Source organism: Vombatus ursinus, unplaced genomic scaffold (genome assembly GCF_900497805.2).
Source record: "Vombatus ursinus unplaced genomic scaffold, bare-nosed wombat genome assembly UNPS02007344.1, whole genome shotgun sequence".
Lineage (NCBI taxonomy): Eukaryota > Metazoa > Chordata > Mammalia > Diprotodontia > Vombatidae > Vombatus > Vombatus ursinus.
Window position 1 is genome coordinate 2,168,269 of NW_020947122.1, and position 9,417 is coordinate 2,177,685.

Consider the following 9,417-nt stretch of genomic DNA (forward strand, 5'->3'; position numbering starts at 1 on the left):
CATTTCATAGAGGGGTGGGGAGGGGGCGGGCATCTGCATAGAGGTGGAGAACTACATTTATCAGTTATGTTTAGAAATACTAATGTAGATATTACTCATCCTGCAACAAAAATGTGCTCTCATTCTTTACTTGGAAGGACAGGAATTCTCAGGCAGAACTATTTTAAATATCACCAAGAACAACTTGTGCAGAAAGTCTTAGTATGAATCATCGTTTTTAGTTTTCAAATAGCGACAAATGAGTGATGACATGGCTTATAAATTAGTGAAAGGAATACAGTAAAAGGAAAAATGAGAATGTTACACTTATAACTCTAGCTGTACCCACCATTTGAGACTTTATAATGTTTCTATTAATACACATATGTGCATATATGTGTACATATATGTATCTGTACACACAAGTATAGACACATGCATATATAAACACTTGTGTATAATAACATATACATTTCTCTCTCTGTATGGACCTGTGATTTCGTAGGCATAGGGAATTACTAGTGTGGGAACTCACAATAGTCTTAGAGTTTTCTAGGGGTGCTTAGAAGCTCGATGATATTCCCCATGCTCACACAGCTAGCATATGTCAGAGGCAAGATTTGAACCTGGAGCTTCCTGATTTCCAAAATATATCCATTTTGATAGCTGCTTCAGCAAAACTGATTGGTAAATAGTATGCAGAGTTGTATAAATGTCAAGAAAGTAAAATGTGCAATAAAATAATTTATTTTTGAATAAAAAGGATGGTTGAATATATTTTTACAATTATGAATTTTTTCAATTTCCTCTTAGTTGTAATAATTGAATAGTGATTTAAAGTTATTTAGCAAAACAAATGTATGTTTTTGTTGTTCACTTGTTTTCAGTCATGTCCAATTCTTCATGTCTCCATTTAGGGTTTTCTTGGCAAAGATACTGGAATGGTGTGCCATTTCCTTCTCCAGCTCATTTTATAGATGAGGAAACTGAGGCAAAGAGGATTAAGTGACTTGACAGCTAATAAGTGTTGGAGGCTAGATTTGAACTCAGGTCTTCTGGCTCCAGGCCCAATGCTGTATACATTGTGCCACCTAGCTTCCCTAACCTAATGTATAGTTCTATAACATATAGTTATGGTTAACTTTGAATGAAATATAGTTTGTATAAAGAGTTTTGTCTTTTTTCATTAAAGAAAATGAGAGTTGATGGAAACTTTTTTAACTGTGAAAAAGTCATCCTCTGATCTTCACAGACATTTTCTTTCTCAGGAAGTCATTTTTTATAGTTTGTTTAACAAAGTAAAAGCTGTGTTGGGAGACATGAGAAAGCAGACAGAGGTAAAGTAACCCAGGGAGCACAATCCCAGGTCAAGTTTTGCTGGATTGAGAATGCTGTTTTTGAGAAGAAGCCCTTTATTCAACTTTTTACTCTACTAGGTCCTTTTTTTGAAGGTTGACAAATTCCCCTTTAACCAAAGAGGCAGAAACACCAAATATATACCTCCTTCTCTTTTATCACAATACTGGCAGCACAGCTGATTTTCTCGTTGAGATACTAACTTTTTTTCTCGCTTACTAAGTGTTGTAACATCATTGAGATGAAAATTTGAAAAGGTGATATGAAGGAGGAAAAAACAAAGTAAAGAAAGGATGAGGTTTTCTAGTGAACAGTCATGTTGTAACTTAGCTTGGCTTTACATAAGGAAAATTGTTTTTATTTTTAGTGTCCTTGAGATCTGTTTAATTTTCATCTTGCTTTTAAAAGGACCCTTGAAGGGATGATGTGGGACAAAGGGTGCTTGCTGGGGGTCAAATTTCAGCCTTAGGAATAATGAAAATGCCGCAGGTAGCATGAAATATTTCTTTTGCATAATATATATAATTTTAAAATATTAAAACAGAAATGAACTGTGCTGAGCCAGGGCAAATAAAGTGTTTTCAAGATTGGGTTTCATTGGTTTCATGCTGTGGTGAGCCAGAGGAGGCAAGAACAGTGGGGTTTAAATGATATTCTCAGTCAATAATAAAAAATGAGATTTTTTTTCAGTGTTTAAAGGTTGCTGCTACTTGGTTTCATTTATAGTGAGAATGTCAATATGGTTGTGGTTCAGTTGCAGTGTTAGTGTTAGCCCTCGTTTGGTGGACCAAGATTGCATATTGAGAGTACCAGCAATTAAACTAGTATTTGTAGACAGTCTAATAACTGTGGCATTCTTAGAACCTTCCTTTCTCTTGTCTGTAATTTTACCACCATTATTCTGGAAGAAGTAGAAGTTCAAAAAACTGAGCTATGGTTTTTCCTCTTCTTTTCTTTTCTTTTTTTGTGTATTTGTATTTTCATCCATTTCTGATGTCAGATAATTGAAAGGGTTTTAGTGCCCATTGAGTTCTAAATTAGGATTGAGTTTAGGTTTCCTAACTCATTCCAGTATTCTTTCCTTTTTATCATGCATACTGCCTCTCTTAATAAAGTTCTCCTGATCAATAATACATGGATCCAAAAAATCAACCAATTTCAAATATGTGTATTGTCATCCATTCCACATTTGTCTGTCTTGTTCACTAGTGAGAGAGAGAGAGAGAGAGAGAGAGAGAGAGACGGAGCAAGAGAAGCAGAGATGATGGGAGAGGGAGTTTTAATTACATTTTTATACATACACACATAGGTATAACAATCCTCGATTCTTTGGTAGCCATTTCTTAGATAACGAGAAAGACAGTATACTTATCATATTTTGTATTGGGAGGGATAGCTATAGCTTGGACAAGAGAATTAAGATCCAAAATATAGTAACGAACTGGAGCTGTGGTTCTGATCCAAAAAGAAATTCAATAGGGCTAAAATGTGAAAGCTGCACACGGGTACAAAAACTCCCAGCATTATACGTACTGGAGAGTACGTGAAAGCGTCAGGGGAGGAGGGGCTGTGGTTTGAAAATATTTCATATGAAAAACACCTACTGCTTCTGATGGATTGCAAAATCAATCTAAGTCAACATTGTGATGCAGCAGCCAAAAGACCTAATGAAATCTTAGGCTGTTACTGCTACAAGAATAGCATTCCATATGAGGCTAAAGGGAGCTGGGTGATACAGTGGGTTGAGTGCTGGGCCTGGAGTCGGAAAAACCAGAGTTCAAATCCAGCCTTAGATACTTACTAACTGTGTGACCCCGGGCAAGTAATGTGATTTCTATCTGCCTCAGTTTCCTCATCTGCAAAATGGAGACAATAATAGCACATACTTCCCAGGGTTGTAATGAGGATCAGATGAGAAAACTGGAAAATAGTAGGCACTTATTGCTGATTTACTGTATCATGTGAGGGAGATGGTAACCCTGTGTGTCCTGTACTAGTCAGATCACATCTACAGTATTGTGGTTCATTCTGGATGCCACATTAAAGAAAGGATGTTGAAAGTCTAGAGCAGGGGTTGGCAAACTACTGTCCAACGGCCTCCCAGAGGTGAGGAACCTGTGGCCTTGAGGCCCATCCTCAAGCATGGCCCTTTGACTGAATCCAAACTACACAGAACACACTTTGGCTGCTGATTCCTGGATATCTCTGGGTTTGCCTTTGTTCTGAGGGGTAAAAGTCTTCATGGTTGATGCCAATTGATGAGGAAGTCCTTCTCATTTTAGAATGAAATATCTCAGGAAAAAGGGGTATTTTCCCAATGTATATGATGTTTTAAAGAAACCAAAAGCTAATACTTTCCTTCCACTTAATTTCACCAAAGTGGTGTTAAGATTTGAAAGTGAAATTTAAAGAGAAAGGCTTTGTCTTAGGAACACCCACTTATGGTTCAAAACCTTACCTCTCATTTCTTTTCTTCAGGCAGCTTTTTATAAAGATATTCAAGTCTTTTACGGAAGACCAAAAAGTACGAAATACATTATCACCTACTGAAGGATCATATTTCCTGGGTCTGAATAGTAAAATTGGTTTATAATTTTTCCTGGAGCTTTAGATGTAATAATGGCACCCAATTATAAAAGGACTTGAAAACATCCCCAGGCCATGATCTTCAAATCTGTCCTGAGCCTTTATTTTTTTTCCCTCTGTTAGTGAAGAACTCTCTTGGTGTGGCTCTGGTCACAATTAAATTACACTTAGATGAGCACATGTCAGGGAAGCAGAAGGCCTTGGATGCTCATAGCTGGTCAAACCTGTGTCCATTTTGGTTCTAGCTGGGCCTCAGGGTATCAGAGACCCTCCATATCCCTGAAGAGAAAACTATTTTTTCATGATAATAGTGGCAACACTAGGCTCTAAGTCTTTTGCTTTGTCTTTTGTTTTTATGTATTGAAATTACCCTTCCCCAATTTATTTATGTCTTTTCTCATCAACTTTTGCCTTAAACCTCCATCCTCATGGTATACTTTGGGCCAGGGTTTTTGCCCAAGAGTCTGTGAACTTTTAAAAAATAACTGTTTCATTTTAAATGGCTTCCTTTGTATTCTATGCATCTTATTTTATGTATTATAAAATATTATTCTGAGAAGGGATACATAGGTTTCACCAGATCACCACAGGGGTCTTTGACACAAAAAGGGTTAAGAACTACAGGACTGTTTTTTTTCTAGAGAGATGTGAATCCTTGTTTGTTTGTGAGGAGGGAAAGAAAACCTCCTGCCACCTCCACACATAGATGCACACATCTTGTAGGCAAAATCTTCAGTTGTCTTTCAATTGCTGGTTTCTTTCCTTTTGGCTTTCTGTTTGGGTTTAAGTGGTTGATGATAGCCTTGCTCTCTTTATTGGCCTAGGTATTTTGCCATCCATCAGGTAAGAGATAGAGTGTGATGCATTAGTGTTATTGTTTGCTTCCTTTGGCTTATATGAGGTAATTGCTTGCAATTATGGAGCCTGTAATGATTTTTTTTCTTTAAGAGAGTCTGCCTCTGCAGAAGGTCTTAGGTGGTATACATTAGTCATCAGAACTAAATTTGTTTTAAATCTCCTAAAAGCACTGCTCTCTCAGCTATTGGAAAGACTTTGAGAAGGTCTCAGGCTAGTGTCTGAGGCAAATGAAAGTGATATTTTCATGTACACAGTATGTTTACAGAAAATGACTAAGAAATAAAGGGTTCTCTAAGAAGAAGAAAGCTTTGCTTGGAAAAGGAGAAAAGGATGGGAGAGGAAAGGAACAGCAGGGGTAGGTATTCCAAAATGTCTCCCAGAGCCATCCAGCCAAAGAAACACATGACCATCAATTTTAAGTTGCAGGGTATCCTAGAAGATCATTTGATCTGCTTCCCTCCTTTATAACCTTTCCGTATTTTATGGATGAGAAAGTAGTCTCAAGAGAAGTTAACTTGACTTAACCAAGATCAGAGGCAGAATTAGAACCCAGGTTCTCTGACTCCATATCTGGTGCCTTTTTTCTACGCTGGAAAGACAAGCTCCATGATCTTTATATATAATGTAAGAATGGACTGATTTTTGCTGAAATTCTACTAATTCTCTTTTGCACCTGCTTCCTTCTCTTTTAAATCTTAGTAGATCAACCTTATGTTGACCTTGCCTGAAACTGGGGTTTGTGCCTTAATGGGGCAACAAAATTAGCATTGAACAAACTACCAGTCTTTAAGGTTACTAATTAATGTTTCATTAGTGCTTTCTGAGTGCACTCTAAAAAAGCAATAGGACTTTCCCTATGATAATGAATGACAATGCTCCCTTTACTTGTAGTTTAATTTATATTGGAAGCATTAAAGCATTTTGAGGGGATTGAGCATAGGAAATTGAGGTTCATAGAGAACTGAGGTGGAGGATAACAGTTACTTGGAAATAACCTGAGAGATGCTTTGCAAAGTGTCATTGCATGAAGTGTTAAAGAAAACACCCTAGGCCATTAGTCCTTTCAGTCATAGGTCTTCTGAATTTCTTGGCATTAGAGTCTGAAGACTAGGGTTCTCATTCCACCCCTGGTATCAGCTAGTGCTGTCTTTCTTTGGGTCTTGATTTCCTCATCTGTAAAATCAAGGAGTTGGCCTAAGACCAACTTGATCTTCTAAATTCCCTTCTAGCTCTGTAATACTGAATACATCCATCTTCAAATGTGCTTGTGATTTAGATGTTCATGTTAATTAGTTAAGTGAGAGTTGGCCTTGAAATTAAGGAAGACCTGGGTTCAGGTTCTCCCTAGGATATATACCAAATAAGTCAGTAGACCTCTCTAGGGCCCTAGGCAACTCTCAAGACTATAAATAACAGGTATTTGCTGATCTGCTTTGGGAGAGTTCTTCAGCATGGAAATTCTTCAACAGGAGTTAACTATGCTGAAGTCATATGCCTAATTAAAACAAACAAACAAGGAAACCACCAGTTGGGTTGTTATTTGGTGATCTGTCCTACATGATGGAGATGTCAGGTAGTTCAGATTTGTAGTTAATTAAATGTTCACTCATATTAGCTTAGCCACTTTTTCCTTAACATTTTCTTTTCTCTTCTTCAGGAAAGCAAAATGTGAAAGGAATGGTAGTATTTTGACCTTATGAATAACCTCTGTTTGGAAAAGACTTGTGGGGCAGCTAAGATTTGAGTCACTTAAACAGTTGTTGTTGTTGTTCAATCATTTCAGTCATGTCTGACTCTTCATGACCAAATTTGGGGTTCTCTTGGCAAAGATACTGGAGTGGTTTGCCATTTCCTTCTCCAGGCTTATTTTACAGATGAGGAAACTGAGGCAAAGTGGATGAAGTAACTTAGCCAGGGTCACATAGCTCGTAAGTGTCTGAAGCTAGCTTTGAATTCATGAAGATGAGTGTTTCTGATTCCAAGCCCTGTGCTCTATCCACTGGCCCACCTAGCTGACCCCACTTACACAATTACATCGGACAGAACATTTGCCCTCCCTGGGCCTCAATTTGCTCATCTGTAAAATGAGAGGTAAAGACTTTAAGGTTTTTAAGTTTTCTTCAAGCTCTAAGTTCAGGATCCTATGAACCTATGATAATAGTAAGCACTTTAAGTGGGAGGAATATTTTGTACATATATTTTCTTACGTATCCATCATAGTCTTTTCCATAGAGTTAACTGCTTAAAAATATTTACTAGTCTTGAGTTTTAACATGAAGAGCTTTGATTGCATCTGTTAGCATTTTACAATTGCATGTATTTTGACTGTAGGATCCATGGTGGCATTCTTGCCAGTACTGTGGCTCATACAGATGGTTTCTTTTCTCCATCTCATCATCCTGTGTGATTCCTGTCCATGTCGCTCCATAAAGTCTTCATAAGGATCTCCCCAGACTCCTGACTTTCCCTGGTTCTTCACGCGCGCGCGCGTGCACACACACACACACACACACAAGCATGATTTATAGCTCTTGGTCACACACCTAGTATGAGTGTCAGAGGCAGCACTTGAACCCAGGCTTTCTCCAAGGCTACTCTCTATACTCAGTTGACTTTACAAAGGAACTGTTGTTTTTAAATAATGATGAGTGAGAGCAAATTGCATTTATTTGCATTAAATCTGTAGGGCTGCACCAGTGAGAAAGAAAACTAGAATGGTGGATGTTTCCACATTCACTGAGCAGGACTAAGGCAGGAATGTTTTGAGACAGTGTAAGAATCTGGGCAGAGGGCAAAGAGAATCCTCCATACCTTTGTTTGGCATCATTTGGTATAGTGTTTTAAGGCTGAACAAACAGCCTCTCAGTGTGGTGGTATTTAGAAAGAATTTTCATCTAAATTCTAGTCATCTTCTGCGTACAGCTGTTTCCACACATCTGCTGTGTATGCTGAAAACTGTAGCTACTCCCTTTGACAGTTTACATACTCTTGTGTAAACTATTTATTTGTAATACATAATTAGTGGGAAAGTATATCCTGGGTTTCTGATGATACATACCGCCCCCCCCAGTAGGCTAAGAGGAAGCTGTGTATTTAAATACATGGAATGAGTCCACTCGAGTGTAGTCCGTGGAGGAGCAGGGCTTTCATTTACTTTCCAGCAGCTGCTGGTATCGAAGGAAAGTGTCAGAGAAAGCTGTTTCAGTTATAGTTGGGAATTTGAGGGAGTTTTGCCTGGTTTCCTAACCTTGTGTAGAATTATCTTTTGTTCTTAATGCTGTGCTGCAAAGAGCGTGGTGACTTCTCTCATGGCATGACAGGGTCACACTGTTGAACTGCTGGTGTGGCCCTGGTCTTAGTAGTTAATGGAGAGTAAAGTAGTAAGGTCTGTGGAGAGAGAGGCCCCATACTGACCTGCAAAAATCAATATTCTAGTTTTGATTTTTTTTTTCTGCAAGTATGTGTTTCTGTAAAGAGGAGATCCAAGGTAGAACGGTTGAACACAGGAGAACAACGGGCCTCAGGAATGACTGAGACATTTAGCCATTTAGGTGTGGTGGATATTGGAAAGAAATGAACATGAGAATTCTTACTGGAGATAGTGAAGTGGGGGTAGCATTTCTCCTTTTTTATGGTGGAAAAGAATTTGGAGAAGATTCTGTTGGTGCCCAAGAGTTTAGAGTTATACCAGTGCCAAAAGAATTCAGAGTAATCTGCACGGGGAGATGAAACTCTCACCATTTTGGAACCATTCCTGGCCCTGCCATAACTCAGGATAACTGTTCATTGGGGCCCCATTCAAAAAATGTCTTCAGCTCCTTTGGGCAGTGTCTGTTAGCAGAAAGCCTGAAGCCTTTTAGAATTAAGTTGTTTTCTCTCTGTTTCCTAGAATTTTATTTTATTTTACCTTGAAGAACCTCTCCAATAACTTGGATAGGTCTCTCTACAGAATTTATACTTTCCATGCTATTGGTTATAGACCTCTCAGTGAAATTGTCCTGTTTCCTCCATTGGACTCTTTTCTGGGGGTCTTCTTAAATCATGCTTCCTATCCCCCCTCAATCTCCATAACTTTTACTCACTCACAGGAGCTGCTTTGTCCTTATCCTTGATTTTTGCTTTTCCTAAGTCCAATTAATCCTTGTCTACGCAGCTGAATAAGTGTTTGCTTCCAGGATACTTTTTCCTACTTCTCGTTTATACGTTAGTGCTTTGTTTTTATAACTTGGCTTCCATTATAATGCATTTTATTTGTGTTCCACTCACTGTAGCATTGCATCCTTCAATCAACAGTAAATATTCTGCTCTGCATGGACCAATATGACACTTCTGACCTACCATCAGAAGGACATTTGCTTATTTCCAGTAGTGATGATAAATTTATGCTTTGCTACCCACATCCTCTTAGCTAGACCCTCTTGTGACTGATGCAAACACTTTTAAGAAGGCTGAGCTTGCAGACTATAGTTAGGAACTGAGTTTTCCTCTGTGTGATGCTAACTGGACCATGTGGGGATTGAACCTGTGACCTTGTCCTCATTAACACCATACTTTAACTAACCCAGACAACATCAGCATAAACACATCAGTCAGTAATAAATAAAAGATCTTAATGGGATGGGGGAGGGAACCCAACTT